The sequence below is a fragment of the Pteropus alecto genome, unplaced genomic scaffold (genome assembly GCF_000325575.1).
Source record: "Pteropus alecto unplaced genomic scaffold, ASM32557v1 scaffold52, whole genome shotgun sequence".
In the NCBI taxonomy this organism is placed as follows: domain Eukaryota; kingdom Metazoa; phylum Chordata; class Mammalia; order Chiroptera; family Pteropodidae; genus Pteropus; species Pteropus alecto.
The window spans coordinates 4,211,892-4,226,425 of NW_006433941.1; the positions used below are offsets into that span (position 1 = coordinate 4,211,892).

At 42.5% G+C, this 14,534-nt stretch overlaps 1 non-coding gene across 1 annotated transcript; it reads right to left on the reverse strand.

The window, feature by feature from the left end:
- Positions 1-385: 385 nt before the first annotated feature.
- Positions 386-457, reverse strand: TRNAW-CCA. Its single transcript has one exon. It is a non-coding gene; the product is annotated as a tRNA-Trp (tRNA).
- Positions 458-14,534: the final 14,077 nt, after the last annotated feature.

The window sequence follows — 14,534 nt, forward strand, 5'->3', positions numbered from 1 at the left end:
GGGGCGAATTTAATTACCTAGAGGGTGATGTTTCGAAGAGAGAGGTAGGCGTGGCTTTGCAGAGACTGGTAGGGTAGGGTAAGGAGCAGGAAGGGACGAGTAACCCAAGGGGTCGGGGCACCCGCCGGTGCGCTCGCTGTGTCGGTCCACGCTACCTCGGGAGTCACTCTGAGGCTTAACGCGGTGCATCCTGTCGGTCGCCAGAAGGAACCTCTTCCTCTCTATTGCAAGTTGATAAACCCTATATTCGTTATGAAAGAAAAAGGAGCTGGGTTTTCTATACTGTTGGAAAAATAATACGAAATGCCTGAAGACAAATTTCGTGTTTATTGCTTTTACTCCATTTGTTATAGTCCGTAGTTGGAGAGAGAAAAAGAGCCGCTCATGACCCCGACGTGACTTGAACACGCAACCTTCTGATCTGGAGTCAGACGCGCTACCATTGCGCCACGAGGTCACAGCAAAGCTGCAACTCTGAATTGCTAAAGGCCTCTCTTTGCCTGCTCGGCTCTGCGGCTCGGAAACCTATAATGGAGTATACAGTCCTTCTTGAACTCCAAAGCACATTTAAAAGAAGTTCTAAAGTCTCGCTTCTCGGATTTGGGAAACTGGCACTTCTGAGGCATCCGAGCCTTAGTGCGCGCCGCAGCGGAGCCACCACTTGGCGGAGACTCGGGATCCGTCCCTCCGCGTCTGGGAAACACACGGGCAAACGACTTGGTGGGGAGTCGAGGCGGCGGCCGCGGGGAGGTGAAGGGAGGTAAAGGGAGGTGGGGGAAAGTGGGGAGCCGGGCGGGAGGAGCGGGGCCAGAGGGCCTCGGGGCCTGGCTGGACAGTGGAGATATGGAAGGCGGCCCAAGGAAACCGGGAAGGGGCTCCGAGTTTCGTGGGGCGTAAATCGCTGGGTCTTCCGCCTCAACTCGTAAAATGTCACCATCCTGAGGTTCATAGGACGCCGAACCAGGTGGGCGAGATCGTGCTTGGCCTAGGGCTTCTTTCTCCTTACCACCTCTGAAAAAGAAAGAGTGGGCAACTCCTACAGCCAGGAAACGGTGGGCTTGATAAACAAGCTTGAAAAACGGCAGCAATTTTATTTTTAAACTATAAAAGTAAACATTTTCTTTGTGAGAAGTCAGAATAGTATCTGGAAGAATAGTCATTGAAAATCTCACCATCCATAAGCACTGCTCATATTAAGATGCACTATTTCTTTTTGCAGATGTTTACTGGCTACATACATACCCCAAACATTTTTTGAACCTTTAACTGATGAGTAGCATACATGTAGAAGAGTATCCGTAAGTTTTCGCAAAGTGAAAATATTTGTGTCCAGCACCCAGATCAAGGAAGACCCAGCGATTTCCTTTCAGTCACTTAAGATTCATTTTTGAGATGAAATTATATTGTAACATGTTAATTTTCTCACTCGTTATTAGATTGTACCCACGATTTTGTTAATATCTTTACCTATCATAATTTTAAGTAGCTCATTGTCCACCTCATGGGAATCTTAAGTTCCTGCTTTTGGACAGTATTTTCCTTTTTATTAAGAGAAACAATAGTCAACAGAGTGCCATTGGGCGATAAAGAAATTTTATTTAAGGCAAACACTATAGGTAACACCGTAAACTCAACCACAACACAACTTAAACAACTTGTACGCCAGAACGCTAAACTGACCGTAAGTATTCGCAAAACCGCAGCGAAGCTGACTTATATAGAGAGAAGTGTCTTCTTCTGATCCCCGATTGGTCCATCCTCATGCAAATAGGGACTCCAAATCATCACAGTTTAATTGGTCCAAAAAATACTATCCTGATTGGTCAGAATGGAGTCACTCTAATTGGTCTAAAGTGCTAATGAGGGTATAGCAGTGTAGTTCCCATTGGACAGAGATAGTCTCAGTCCTATTGGTTGATATAGTATTCTAGGAACTCGTTGGCTCAGAGGACAGGAGCACGGTGACACAGGCAGTTAAATCCTGGCGGTAAGCAGTTCAGTGCAGGATTCTCCCTGAAGCGGCTTGAGTGAAGTACCCCTGTTTAGCAACAGCTGTTAGGCTCTGTTTATAAATTTGAATCCAGTTAGCCACCAGGAACAGTTCATAACAGGTACATTCATTCTCAGGATCGACACTATTAAATAAATGAATAAACTCTTAAACAAAAAAGCATTTAAATAAGAAAGATAAACCATTATCCTCGTTCAAGGACATGAAGTATCAATCTTAATTCAATAAATAGAACACCCACGGAGCCTGGTGTTCTTAAGAAAAGGAAAGGTCTGGAATGAGCTCCAGTCTTTGTAGAAAGAAAAGAGAAGTTGTATCTGTTGCTCCCAGTGAAGCTATGAGGGTGGAGGGCTGTCTCACCACACTGATTATTCTGGAACAGCTAAGACCACCAGAGCTTCTACAAGCTGTTTCTGTTAAACAGAAAAGGAGTCATGGCAATTTTTGTGTTTGTGGACAAGCGTAAGAATAGCAGGCATTTGGGATTAACTGAGTCCTGAAGTGGCTGCCCCAAGGCTGTCAGAGAAGCAGAGACGAGAAGGCTCTATCGTTGCTTTTAGTGAGGAAGAGTCACCCAACCCATAACATAATTTACTGATTCCATCCCCAAGTAGCCAGAGACATGAGTCACCTCCTTACTGCTTCTGATGACCTTCCGAAGAGTTGGACTCTAGGGGAGAGGGTAGGAATGTGGAACTAGGGAGTGGTGGAAACCGCTTCTCAGAGATCTAAGAAGTGAATGAGGTGCTAAAACAAGAGGCAGATTCACTTTCAGGCTGATTACAGACTTCCTTCCCTTGTCTCCCTTGAAGCCCTCCTGCATTGGCCACACAGCAAAGTCACTGTGAGGAAGAGCCAATGCTAGTGCCTTTCTCACGGAGGTCAAGAGTGCAGAATCTACTGGAAGGAATGCCTCACACTCAGGGAAAGGCCAGAGACACTCTTGAAACCCCATTCAGGTTTTTGGACACCACTGTCATGCCTCAGCCCCTCTTCCCCTGGGATGTGGAACCAAAACCTGTTTTTCATTCTATGATGTGGGCATGCCATTAAACTATAGTGTGGTGATGTACTCAAATTAAGAGATTGAAGAAATTTGTGCAGATATTGTTAAGTATCTCTTAAAAGTTGGATTCTTGCTTGCCAGGGCAAAGACTTAGAGTGCAGGGACCGAGACAGTTATGCAGTTGCGAAGGGTTGAATCCTCTTACTTAAATTTTTGATACTTTATTCATCGTGGATTTTTTGCTTTAATTTTTATTTTTTTAAATATTGCGTTATTTTTTATTTATCTCAACTGCTGACTTTTCGGCCTCTTCCCCTCCCCGGTGAATTTTGCATCTAGGAGATTGCTTTACTCATCTCACCCTAGCATCGCTCAGCCCGCTGCTCACCAAAATTCTATTGCTGCCCAGAAATTACAAAGAAATGCTTCTTTGTGTTAGAATTAAACCCTATTTTAAAAAATAAACATCAATAAAATATAGAAAATTTCAAAATTAAAAAGTCAATGTTCAATAAATACAAAAAAAGAAAAATGGATGATAATTACCAACATTGGCAGGGGTGTGGGGATATAATCTCATTTAAGACTGGAAAAGAATGTAAATCAGTACTGGCTTTTTGGATAGTAAATGTTTTAAAAATGCTAGAGAATATGTACTAAAGAAACAACAATGAATGCAAAGATGTCCCTTTAAGATTGTTCTCATCAAAATTGTGTTTATAGTAATGAAGCACCAGGAGCCATCCTGACTGTTCTGTTATACAAGTTCAGTCTAGATTTCTAAGGGAATAAGGCAGGGAAGCTGGCCTTCATGAATGTGTGTCTTTAGGAATGAATATATAAAGCTACTGGAATGAAGGGATGTCATAGTGAAAACTGCAGAGATAACTGCTGTGAAGGAGGAAGAATGCAGGGATTATGCCAAGGATTCCCCGGTTGTGCTGGCTGGAAAATTACTGCTTGGCTATTGCCCATGGGAACATAGGCTATCGCCCATAGGAACATAGGCTATCACCCATGGGAACATAACATTCTAACAATAAGCTTTCTGCTTCTGTACCCCTGCTTGCACAACCGACCTGTGGGTTGACAGGTAGTGAATAAGAGAAAAATAGACTTTTGTGTTTAAGACAGAATGAGGAATGGGATTTAGGGCTTAAAAACCCTGTACCTCTACATTTCGGGGCTGCTTAATTTGGGGTCTGCGTATCCCTGGCAGACCCAGCTGGCTGAATAAAGAGTGTGTTTCCTATGACTCACTGATTTCTGGTGGTCTGTGTGTCTTTCAGGGGCTGGCGGCTACAACACCATCACTGAGAAAAACACGTTATGTTTGGCTTCTCGGTCACTGCCGAGTTTAGTCTCTGCATAGTTTAGTATCCTTTCAGACCCGGGAAATTGCTGTTTGTTAGCCAAGTAAAAGAATTTCCACGGCTCCTATATGCTAAAGGCCTGAAGAACTCCCCAAAGCCCATTGAAGATGTCCTCTATCTTTCAGATTTACACATTCCTTAGCCAACAAATTCCAACTAAGGACTTAAAAACTGAACCCTGAGGGAAAAAAAATAAAAGTGATGTTCTGTAGAGTGGGTTATCTCTATATAATGCAGTTTGGGGGAACAACCTTATTGCGGGTTGGGTTCTTTGGAAGTATATGCTCAGACAGTGACTTGTGAAAGGAAATGGGCAAAGCTGAAGCTGTCAGCTCAGTGATACAAACCTGGCTGGTCTCCGCCAGCCAGGTAGGGAGCTCTGAAGCAAAGACCACCTGTTGGAGGAACTGCATATCAGGTAGAAATGGCTGAGCTCTTATGCTACCACCTTGCTCTGTCAAAGGCCAGGGCCATTCCTGGAAGAGTGCAGCTTTGGCTTGCAAGCTGTAGTGGCCGAAGGGTAACAGCTGGAGGCTGTCCACTAACTTCACCCTTCAGAAGAAAAGTACACTTGAAACAGCTGGAGTATTTGGAATTTTCATCAGAAATACTCACTGGTAATTAGTGTGGCATAATCCAGAGCCCCAGGCAGGAGCTACGTCTCCAAACTGTAGCCTCCTGATTAATTGACAGGAAGGCCACTCAATGGCCCATGAGATGGAGATGGAATCTGAGACTGGCTACTGCATAGAGGTGAAAAAAAAAAAAAAGTGCAGATCAGGGGAGTCTGAACTTTAGGCATTTAGATTTTTGTGATGATTTTGGGTTTTGCCAGATTTTCATTCTTTCCTAATCAAAAACCTTGATTAGGAAAGAAACCTTTCCTTACAATGGGAACATCTAAAAGGATTACAAGTGGAAACAATTACTGCATTGTCCTTCCCTTTCTGCTCTCCTCCTTTTAAAGCTGCTGTGACCTACTAGGCTTTGGTTTTGAAGATGTGGTTCAGTTTAAACCCACATAAATTTGGCTTAATATCATGGCTTGAATGTCTTTCAATAGCCTGTCTAATTAGAATGTTGCCATGTTTGTTTATGGTCAGAAGAGACTGGGACAGCATGGATGCTCTTTAAATGAAATGCCGAAAGCAGAAAGTTTAATGTTTGTTGGGGTAACAGCTGTGAGTGCAGAGACAAGATTCCTGTTCAGCTAGTCCTTATATGACAAAAAAGTGTGACTTTCTCAATATATCTTTGCTTCATGTGACAATATTGGCTGAACTCAGCTGTGGAGATGTTTTCAGCCTAGAGATTTGCACTCGACATTTTACTAAACTCAAAGGCCTTGCTTGCTAATGCTCACCAAATGCAGCTAATGGCGACTATGGCTTAGTGGGGCTACATGCAGAGAGGCCTCAATGGCAGACAGGGCCCTGTTATTCTATTAGTAGTAAGGTAAAGTTGATGCCATCCATTTTGGACTAAAGCAACTCTTTTCCAGTATAACGTATGGGCTTAAAATGTCCTCAGCAACAAAAACAAAGAAGGGTAACTGTGAGAAGACCCACTCTACCAAGAGGGAGGTAGCAAGTATACGAGATGGCTAGGTGTCAGGAAACAAGAGTTCCAATCCTGTCCTTGCCATACTAGCTATGTGACATTGGACAGGACACTCAACTTTTCTGTCATGGATTCCTCAGTTCTACACTGAGTACAATATAATCTATCTCAAATTGTGAGGATTAAGCAAAGTAATTATCTGGAAATGGGTTCCAGAGAGAAAAATCTTTTGCTTCCTAATATTTGGTGTGACTGTTAAGCTTCCATAGACGTGTCAGAATTTAGGGCTTTGGGGTGGGGTATACAGAGCTGACAAGAGCTGTAGGGGTGAGGTATACAATTTAACCTAATTCTAGGTTCTCTCCAAGCATGAATAGTAACTAAATTTGCTGTTCATACTTGTAGTGGAATTATGTAAGCCAGAAGACGGCTGTGGTGCAGACTCCTTTATCCACTTCACTTTCTTGCATTGTTTTTCTCTCCTCTCTCTAACATATATTGTTCTCCTTTGATTAGGTTGTGATAGAGTCCAACTATATCTCTCTAATTGCATGCCCAAAACAACCAGAATGTGAACTTGTCTAGTTACCTAATGAGAGTGTAAGTGGTGAAATCATCACAAAATGATTCACAAACGTACTGCGAGTGGTCTTTGTCACTTTATCAATTACTTTTCCCGAGGACCTGCTATGTCCCTAGCACTGTAGTAGTATGTTACTTCATTTAATCTTCACAACCAATCTGCTCTTGAATTCTTTCATCATACAACTTCATCTTTTTCCATGGTCTTTATTCATTTTTCTCTTTATGTGGAATAACTTCCTTTAAAGACTCTTTCGCTGTTTTTGATTTTTTCCCGAGAGATTTTCTGCTTTGGTTTCCATTTATATTTTGACAATATCAAAAAAGACTTGCATTTTTATGGGGATATTTTTGAACATGTTTAATGTCGTTTAGTCAGTTGATATTTTTACATTCGAAGGAAATGTTCTTAAAAATAAAATGGTAATAACTCCAAGCTCCCAAAACACTTCAAGAAATTCTGGCCCCCGAATTTAGTTACCCTATCTCCCTCAGGATAACCGTTAGCCAACCAATCCAGTGCTTTTTTAAAAGAAAGAATTGTATTCTCCACACCTTTAGTATGTAAAGGTTCTTCTAAGCCCTATTTTGAGGTTCTTGAGATCAAAAAGACAGCCTGTCTGCACCTATCAAAACCTTTAGACACTCCTAAAACTTAGTTCTTCATTCTTTATTTAGGTTTTCCTATGCAAATATTTTAGTTCCCATACTCTAACTCAGTTTTTTTTTTTTTTAATTAAGTTTATTTAACTCAGCTTCTTTGATGGATGTTTCCATAGGTTCAATTGGTTATAGACTAAACTTGTTCTAGAGGCTCTAGAAATTGTCCAGCTGGCCAATTGCCTCCACTGGGGACGTTTTTGTCCACGCCTGAATGCGTCGCATGGCATGGAGGCACTGCCCCGCGGCATCCATCCTTCTCATGCACTCCCATCCTGGCACTGGACGGATGTGACCATGAGCAAGGGAAGTTACCAGGGCTTGATTGGGGAACCCGGGTCAAGGCAGGGGTGGGCCTGGGAGATTCGAGTGTAGGACTCAGCCCTGGGCCCTGATGGGTAAGGGCTGAGGCTGGGGCAGGAAACCTGAGGCTTAAGGTTGGACCCAAAACCCCTGATTGGGACAGGTGAGTGTGGCCTGCTCAGCAGGGTGGGCGCTGAGGGCATGGGGAGGAAGGCCTAGCTTGAAGACCAGAGCCACGGAGCCCACTCTCTGCTTGTCATCCCAGAGTCCAGCTTTTATCTCTGCTCCACACCCGCCCACCTGGCCAATCCTGTATCACGGTGGGACGTCTGTGACATTGTTTGGTACCCTCCTCGCATGGCTGCATCCACAGAAGTCCTTTTCAAAGCACCTCTTCCTAATTCCTGCCCCAAAGCCATATCTCCTGACAGTCTTATCCCTTCCAGCTCTAGCCTCCATCTGTGCCATACTCTGTAGAATCAGATGTCCCATTCTGTAGAGACATACTTGGGGCTCAGGGACAATGACTTGCCCAAGGTCACTTTGCCAGTTAAAAGAGAAGAAATGTCTCAAACACTCTGTTTGCAAGGGCTGCTGTGTCCAAGAGGTTCAAGGGCGCAGGGATGAACATGAGCATGGGAAACCGAGCAGAAGGGGGTGTGGAGTCTTTGCCAGTGACTCAAAACAATACCCATTTATTATTTCTCACAAATTTGGGGGACAGGAATCTGATCAGTTAACCTACATATATTGAATAAGGTCATGGGGATATTGGCAAGCAGAGAGGCAGGTCGCTCATATGTAGGGCCTTCTGCCAGGTCTGATTAGCAGGTTGAGTTCAGTGTGGCTGTCAACCAGAGAGCCTTATGCATGTCCTCTCAGCAGGATGGTTTCAGAGTTGGACATTCTAAGGATAGGTCAAGGATCCCAGACCGTTCCAATGGTTAGGAAAAGGAAGTGCCACTTTCTTTAGGTCTTGGCTCAGAAGCTGGAAGTTTATTCTATGGGTCTGTTTATTCTACTGGCAAAGCAGACTGCCCAATACTGAGGAGCAGACTCTCACTGCCATGCCTTAATGGGAGATGTATCAAAGAATTTGCAGCCACAATGCATTCTATGGCCATAAATTATATTTTCATGTGCAAAATATACAGATCCTCTCCCCAAACAGTGAATATTGAGAGTGGTTCTTGAACTGCGACAACCTGATAATTAAAGAAAAGCTTCCCACACACCCAACATGTAACAGGGAAACAAAGATAGGATTGCCTGCAGGCAACACTAAATTCTAAAGGAGAGAGAATGGGAGATGCACAACAGGCCCACAGCAATCTGAATTCCAGCCTGGCCCAGACTGAAGGTCCTTCGTTATAGCCTAGTCCTGCTCCCTGAAAAAAACTGCAGCCCTTGGCTCTGCCTTCTGTCCAATCCTTCTGTTCCACAAGAAAAGGTCCAAGCTTGCAACTGAGTAAGCCCAGACAAGTTTGGAGTCCAGAGACCTCTTTCCAATTTGTAATGTCTCTTTCAGTTCAAATCAAAATCAGTTTCTGGTCTCTGTCTATAAAACTATAATCTGCTCCACCAGACAAAAGCCACCAGCACATTTTTTTCTAAGATGAACCCTTTACCCTTTGGACCACAGCTCGAAGTACAGTGAGTGGTTAGTGCCTTTAAAGACTGAAAAATCTTTCTCATGTAGTTTTAACCGTCTAGGAGGCAGGCCCTTCAGAATATCAGAGGACTTACTGTCCATCAGAGAAGGTCTAAAAGGCACAATCTTAACATTCTTTTTATTTTATTTGGTAAAATGCACATAACAAAATTTGCCATTTTAACTGTTATAAAGTACAATTCCGTGACATTTAGAATACTTGCAGTGTTGTGCAATCATAAATCACCTCTAATACCCTCTATCTAATTTCAAACCTTCCTCATCACCTCAAAAGGAAACCCCATACCACTGAGCAATCACTTTCCACTCTTCCCTTCCTAGACCCTGGCGAACACTAATCTATCTGTCTGTATGGATTTGTCTATTCTGGATGTTTCACATAAATGGAGTCGTACAATATGTAGCCTTTTGTGACTAGCGTCTTTCACTTACAGTAATGTTTTCAAGATTCATCCATGTAGTAGCCAGTATCAGCACTTTATTCATTTTTATGACTGAATAACATTTCATTGTATGGATATACTGCAATTGTTTATCTGTTCATCAGTTGATGGAAATTTGGGTTTCTACTTTTTGGTTATTGTGAATAACACTGCTATGAACTTTTGTGCACAACTTTTTGGACACCTGTTTTCAGTTCTTTGGGGGTATATAGCTAGGGTCATATGAACTTTTGTGTACGACTTTTTGGACACCTGTTTTCAGTTCTTTGGGGTATATAGCTAGGGTCATATGACATTTCCATGTTTACCTTACTGAAGAAATGCCAAACCATTTTCCACAGTAGCTGCACCAATTTACATTTCCACCAGCATCGTATGAGGGTTCCAGTTTCTCCACATCATGTCCTCATCAACATTTGATATTTTCAGAGCAATCACAGTAGGTGTGACTTGGTATCTCATTGTAGTTTTGATTTGCATTTCTTTAGTGACTAATATGTTAGTCCATTCAGACTTTCATAACAAAATGCTACAAACTGGGTGACTTGAACAAGAGGAATGTATTTCTCCACAGTTCTGTAAGCTAGAAGTCCAAGATGAAGGTGCCCTAAGGGTTGATTTCTGATGAGGGTCAGCTGAGAGGGGCCTGCTCAGCAGCATGAGACACTGAGGGCATGGGTAGAAAGGCTCAGCCTCAGCAAAACTTCAGAATCCACTCTGCACAGACTCACCATCTGGTGTCTGCCCCACACTGGGGTTTTTTATCCTCTCCCAGTGCCCACCAGGCCAATCCCAGCTGAAGCTCTGCTTGCATCACAATGGGACATATGGGACTTCCTGCAGTCCCTCCCCAGTGACTCACCCAGGAAATTCTTCTTGTCCTAGAGTGACTCATTCACCCTCTCCCTCCACATTCATTCCCCTACCAGCTTCCGCCTCCCTCTCGCCCTAATACACTTGTCTTTTATCCATTCTAAAATCAGGCATCGGTGACTTGCCCATTATTATGCCACCTCTAGAAGAGGGGTAGCTCTTCCAACCTGGATTGCCAGCGCCAAGCTGCCTTCCACGAGCCTGATGACTCCAAGAGGCCCAGGGTGCTTGTTTAAGCCAAAGTCTGGGAGCTGCAGGGTTCCCCATGCTCAGCGGGGATCCCCCTACCTCTTTGACCTCCCCACACTGGACTCTGACCATGCCCCTTCCAAAGCATTTTTAAAAATATAGATGCCTCAGTTTAACCCCAGGCCTACTAAGGCAACATTTATCTGTATTTTTAACCTCTCCAAATATAAAGCCAAATTTAACAGCCACTGAACTACAATGCCTGTTTTTTATTTGTCCTATTTTATTTTTAATGGGAAAATTCTTCAATAATTAAAGACTATACTGCTATTCTTAAGTACTTAATGAGTATATTAATTTTCTCATTGCAACTGTAACAAATTAACACAAATTTATTATCATACTTTTCTAGAGGTCTGAAGTGTAACAGCTAGGGGGTGGGCAGGGCTATGTTCCTTTTGGGACCTCCAAAAGAGAATCCATGTTCTTGCCTTTTTCAGATTCTAGGGGCCCCTGTATTTCTTGGTTTGTGGCTCTTTCTTCACATCCTTCCATCGTCTCCACATCTCCTGCAGTGTGTCTCTATCTGGATAATCCTGGATAATCTCCCTTTCTCACAATCACATCTACAAAGACCTGCTGCCATATAAGGTAACATATTCACAGGTTCTGAGGATTAAATCTGGATACTTTTTCTAACCTATGAGTTAGAAATTTTATTTACATTTTCAAGATCTAGTCCATTCACTTTTGTATAAATGTGAGCTTTGCTACATATTTAATAATTTTTTAGAGATTGTATTTCTCATTCTGTATTCAAATTCTGTTTATAACTTATTTTCAGCAAGTCAGGTTGTGCTAATATTTTAAACTATCCTCTTATTTTCTTGAGTGAGATGTTTGCTGACAATATGAATTCTTCCCTACTTCTCTCTTTTCACTGTGGGTTGGTAAACTAAATAATAAAAACATCTCCTTCTCCTCATTCTAGTTCATATTTCCTGCAACTGATTGTGATACAATTCTGGTTTTCCAACAGTGAATTCTGTGGGTGGAAGGATGCTGAATTCTTATCACATGCCAGGTACAATATTAGATGCTTAATTTTCATTATCCCATTCATCTAATTTGCATTTCTTTTTCAGCCAACTTCCCAAACCCTCTTCCACCTGGTAACCATCAGTTTGTTCTCTGTATCTATTAGTTCGTTTCTGTTTTGTTTGTTCATTTATTTTGTTTTTTAAATTTCACTTATGAGTGAGATTATACAGCATTTGTCTTTCTCTGACTTATTTCACTTAGCACAATACCCTTGTGATCCATTCATGTTGTTACAAATAGTAAGATTTGATACTTTTTGATACTATTTGTAACTTTTTGTTACAAATAGTAAGATTTGATACTTTTCACTTAGCACAATACCCTTGTGATCCATTCATGTTGTTACAAATAGTAAGATTTGATACTTTTTGAAATGAATAATATTTCATTGTATATATGCACCACTTCTTTATCCAATTATCTATTGATAGATATGTATGTTGCTTCCATATCTTGGCTATTGTAAATAATGCTGCATTTTTTTTTTTATGATCGTCAATTTTTAAAATAACCCTGAGATCGCAACTTAGAGTCACATTTTCCCAAATGAGGGCCCTTATCCTTTGATTGATATCACCACATCTCCTCATTCAGAGGTGTAATTTGTGGGGTTCATTTATGTGTATCCATCTTTCTCCTCTTAGTGGTCATAGATAAATGAAATCACTTGACCAGGCCTTTGGTGTGTGGAATGAGACTACAGATTTCCCATGAGAAGCAGGAAGAGTGAGAACAGTTCATAGAGAACATGGAATGAATGATAAAAACCTGCACCTAGAGCAGAATGTTGCTGTAGGAGTGTGCTTTCTGAGCCCATAACTTAGGGCTGATGAGTCAAAACCATCCCCTGTCTGGCCTCCATTGGCCCTCCTTGCTCTCCCCCTGCATCTGGCTTATGAACTCTAAGACACCAAGATCATCTGTTTAGCATCTCACTTTAACTGGGCCGCCCCTAAAGCAGACAAAGAAAATATCTCCTTCCATGTCTGTGATTTTCAAATGACTTCCATTTACAGGTGTTACACAGGTTAGGAAAACTTTTAAGAAATCAGTTGACAGTCTTATGTTAGCTCCCTTGTAGGTAACTAACTGTTTTTCTCTTATTACTTTTAAGATTGTCTCTTTGTCTTTGATCTTTGACATTTTAATTAGTATGTATCTTGGTGTGGGCCTCTTTGGGTTCATCTTGTTTGGGACTCTCTGTACTTCCTGGGCTGGTATTTCTATTTCCTTTGCCAGATTAGAAATGTTTTTTCTGTCATTATTTCTTCAAATAGGTTTTCAATTCCTTGCTTTCTTCTCCTAGTACACTTGTGATGTGAATGTTGATATGCTTAATGTTGTCCCAGAGGCCCCTTAAACTATCCTCATGTGTTTTTATTTTTTCTTGTAGCTGTTCCAACTGGGTATTTTCTGCTACTTTGTCTTCCAAATCACTGACTTGATCCTCTACTTCATCTTATCTACTATTGATTCCCTCTAATGTATTCTTCATTTGAGTTATTGCATCCTTTCTTTCTTTTCTTTTTTATGGTTTCTATGTCATTTTTTATGCTTACTATCTCTCTGCTGAAGTACTCACTGAGATCATCTATTCTCCCTCCATGTTAATTGAGTATCCTTATAACCAGTGTTTTGAACTCTGCATCTGATAGATTACTTGACTCCATTTTATTTAGTTCTTTTTCTGGTATTTTCATCTGTTGTTTCATCTGGAACATGTTTCTTTGTCTCCTCATTTTGCCTGTCAACCTATGTTTGTTTCTATGTATTAAGTAGGTCTGCTATGTCTTGCAGTCTTGTCAGGGTGGCCTTATGTAGCAGGTGTCCTGTGGAGTCTAGTGGTACAGTCTCCCTGATCACCTGAGCCTGGCGCTCCAGGAGTGTACCTTGTATAGGTTATGTGCACTCTCCTGTCATAATTGAAACTTGATTGCTGTTAGCATAGCAATGATTGAGATTGACCCTCAGGCTGACTGGCTGTGAAAATTGGCCATGATCACAGCATATGAGCTGCTGTGTTGGGACTGACCCCATGGAGTGGAATGCACCCTAAAGAGCTCTGCTGCCTGCCGAGACCACCCTTGTAAGGCTAACCAGGTAGTGTTCTGTTGTGGTCTGAAGCCAGCCACCAGGTGTGTTGGTTCCGGGGCCTCTTGGGAGGGGCTCCTGTGCAGGCCAAAGTTAGTTGCTTCCTATGACTGGCCCTAGGCTACCTGGTAGAAGCTACAAAGCAATCCACAGTTGGTCACTGCCTGTGCTGGACATGGAGGCACATCAGAGAGGCCACACTGCAAATCAAGGCTGTCCACTACAAGTACCAGGCCTGGGGAAGCTCAGCAAAAGGATCAAAGCACCCGAGTCCTCCTGCCATCTGCTTGCTGTCCATAGGCTCAGCCACTGAGAGAGCCTCAGGCAGTATGTGAATTGGGTAAGGTGTGGTTCTCAGAGAGTCACCAGGGTGGGGTGAGTGGTGTTGAACAGGTTAATGCAGATTCAGACTTGGCACCAGTGCTGAGCCTGGGTCCACTCAGCAAAAGACAGAGAGCTCAATGAGAACAACTGCTACCTGCCTGGGGTCCACAGACCCTTAAGAGTTGTCTAAGAAAGACTGTAGCCCAGGTCAGTACTGCCTGCCAGCTGCCAAAAAAGCCTCAGGTAATGTGCAAATTGGGTGAAGTGGGGTCCCAGGGAGTCACCAGGGTGGAGCAATCAGAGTTCACCTGGCCAATGCAGATTCGGCCACATTGAGGGACAGCAC